This window comes from Malurus melanocephalus, unplaced genomic scaffold, assembly GCF_030028575.1.
Source record: "Malurus melanocephalus ecotype Western Australia unplaced genomic scaffold, MMel_1.1 scaffold_854, whole genome shotgun sequence".
In the NCBI taxonomy this organism is placed as follows: domain Eukaryota; kingdom Metazoa; phylum Chordata; class Aves; order Passeriformes; family Maluridae; genus Malurus; species Malurus melanocephalus.
Genome location: NW_026624086.1, coordinates 115,372 through 118,223, shown reverse-complemented (window position 1 = coordinate 118,223; position 2,852 = coordinate 115,372). Strand labels below are relative to the sequence as shown.

At 49.9% G+C, this 2,852-nt stretch overlaps 1 protein-coding gene across 1 annotated transcript in view; it reads right to left on the bottom strand.

Moving 5' to 3' along the window:
• Positions 1-2,852, bottom strand: part of MRPS6 (mitochondrial ribosomal protein S6) — a 43,408-nt gene that overhangs the window by 23,843 nt on the left and 16,713 nt on the right. The window lies entirely within an intron of this gene.

Here is a 2,852-nt window from a genome sequence, read left to right as displayed (position 1 = left end):
AAAAAAAAAAAAAAAAGCTGTCATTCCAAACTCAGTTTTCCAAGCCTTGTCACCCTAAGCTCAAGGCAATAATAAATAAACCCATTTATTTATTTATTCTGCTGCCAGCCAGAAGCACAACCAGCCCCACCCAGGGGTAGAGGGCTGGGCATCAAARCCCATGGAGCTGATTGTCCATCCTGGGAAACACTTTATGGTTCTGCTGGACCAAAAAATGGGTATTTAACCCAATTCACCAACCGCTTCCCCCCTCGGCAAAGGCTTGTTTACACCATAAAAAATCCCTCCTGCTCCACCAGGTCCCTGTCAGCAGCAGGCAGCTGGCTCAGAACCTTGGCAATGTCTCTAACAAAGGCTTTTATGAAGTGGTTTTATTTATGCAGCAAAGAGTATCAGCAATTTGGGGAGCTCCGGGACACACCGAGGCTCRGGAGCGAGAAAAACGCCTCAGCAACACCTGAAGAGAGAAAGCACTGCACAAGAGGGGCTTCAGAGCTGCACAATGGCAGTCTAAAGATCAGGCAGGTTAGTAATTAATGATGCTCCTGTTAATTAGCAGTGTGGTGAGGGTGGCAGCTCTTTAGTGTAGCAAAAAGGAGAATTAAGGAAGTGGGAACTGGAGTGTCTTGGGCTCCACAGTGCAGTCGTGAAGGACTTGGATCTCTTCCACAGCCAAGGATGTTTCCCCATGGATCTGACCAAACAGGACCAGGAATTCTGTCCGTTAACTCTTCCAAGTGTCCTCCTGAACCAGCAAATGTCTCAGGGAAGGGCAGGGGGATGAAAGGGAGCAGGGAGAAGCTGTTGGAAGCTCCTGAGGCCGTGCCTGCCCACATAAGGCACCCTGGGGAACAGCACAGGGGGGCGATGGAGCCAAGCCAAAGGGTCCCTGAGCTGACCTGGCTTCCCAGGTTGGGGCAAAGCGCTGGGCATGGAGGGGGGCAGCCTGGACAATCGCAGAGCCAGCCTGGCTCCTTCCCTGGGCCACAGCAGGCGTTCGAACCACAGCCCAGCCTCGGCAAGAGGACGCTGTTGGACTCAGACTTCTCTCTACCCTCCACAAGTTGCTATTTTTCATCCCACTACGATCAAATGTTGCTCTAAATGATTTAATCCCGTATGGAAACAATTCGCTACGTTTGACATCAAACCATCCTTCCCAGCGCAGCCTGCTAATGGAGTAACTGGAGATGCCATTATTCCACACAGGAGTTAAAATATTTTTCCAAACGAAGCYGTGGCCACACAAATGGTAAGAAAATGTATCCTGTCACACTGGTAGTGACATTGACACCAGGTATGGTGAGTCCTCCTCTACAAATAGTGCAACAACACTCCAAGGTTTCCACTCGGGAGTAGCTCCACTTCCCAGCAGCAACAACTAAACCAGGTGGATAAAGTGGGGCAGCTCAGCCTCTGATCAAACTTTTGGAATGAATGAGATTCAATTGATATAAAAACACCCAACCAAACAAAAACACCGCCAAAATAGAAGTGAATTATCTGAAAGCACATATTCCAAATTATCTACTAAAAGCCACGTGGATGCACCACTGGAAAGGCGAACTTTCTCCAGCAGTCAAAGGCAGGATTGACCTAAATGTCACCTCTAGGAAATGGGTCCACTGACAGGAATTGGTTTTTGTTTATGTGCCAAGGCAACATCACTGGCCCCCTGAATTGGTTCTGCTGAACGCTCACAGTGGTCCCTCAGCCCCATTTCGGCCCAGCCAGACCCTGCTCTCCTGGGACRAGCTCAGGAGCAAAGCCATGGAGGAATTGTTTCCATGAAAGCCTGGAGATGACAGCTCTGTCCTGCAGAGGGAAGGAGTGACACTGGCGTGAAGTCCCAAAAGCTGGAAGGGTGAGAGCACCAAGCTGCTGCCCACACCTGGGAACTGCTCACCCCTGCATCCCTGGGCATCCATCCCTGGGGAGAAAAGATCTCCAGCACCTACAAATAGCTGTGAGTTCCTGGGAGGAATGAATGCTTTGGAAAAGTCCCGAGGCCAGGACAGACCTCAATTGCTGACACAGATTGTGGCTGCACGCGGTCCCCATCTCCTGACACCGAATCCCGTGGGATCACTCCAAGGAGGGAGGGAATTTCTGCACTGAAAGGTCACTCTTGGGAAGGGGCTGCCCAGGGAGGTCCTGCAGTGCCCAGCCCTGGAGCTGGCTATGGAATGTGGCACTTTGGGTTGGGGACAAGGTGGGCATCGAGCACAGGTTGAACTCAAGGACCTGGGAGGACTCAGGGATCCTGGGATTCCTCAGAAAACAAAAAGAAGGTGAAAGCGTGAAAGGGGAAGTGGGAGAAKACGTGAGGCAAAAGGACTTTGGAAAACAAGAAGCACTTTCACCCCTCTCCCACTCTCCCTTCTCTCTCACTCTCCCTTGCCTTYGCTATTTTTCTCCCCCTGCATCTCTGGGGCTGCAGGGATTCCTCTGAGACACAGCAGAGGAAAACCCTTGTCCAGGCTAAAAWAGTTTTTCAAGACATGCAAAGCCTCACAATTCTCTTTCTCCCATGTAGAACCTACAAGCAGGTTTTTCCCCTAAAAAAGAAGCTAATCCAAACTGTCCTAAAGGTTTGGAGGCTGGAGAGGTTGAATGAATCTTTTTGGCCATTTACTGAAACTCAAGGAGTTCCACCCAAACCTGAGGAAAGATTTCTTTCCATGGAGGTGGCAGAGCCCTGGAACACCTGCCTAAGGAGAGCCTGGAGTCTCCCTTTCCAGAGACATCCCAAATCTACTCTAAATATTCCAGGATTCTTCAATTCCCATATACTACAAAACCCACAGAAGTAATATTTCTTTTTCCTCCTCCTCCATTGACAGTTTGTCATC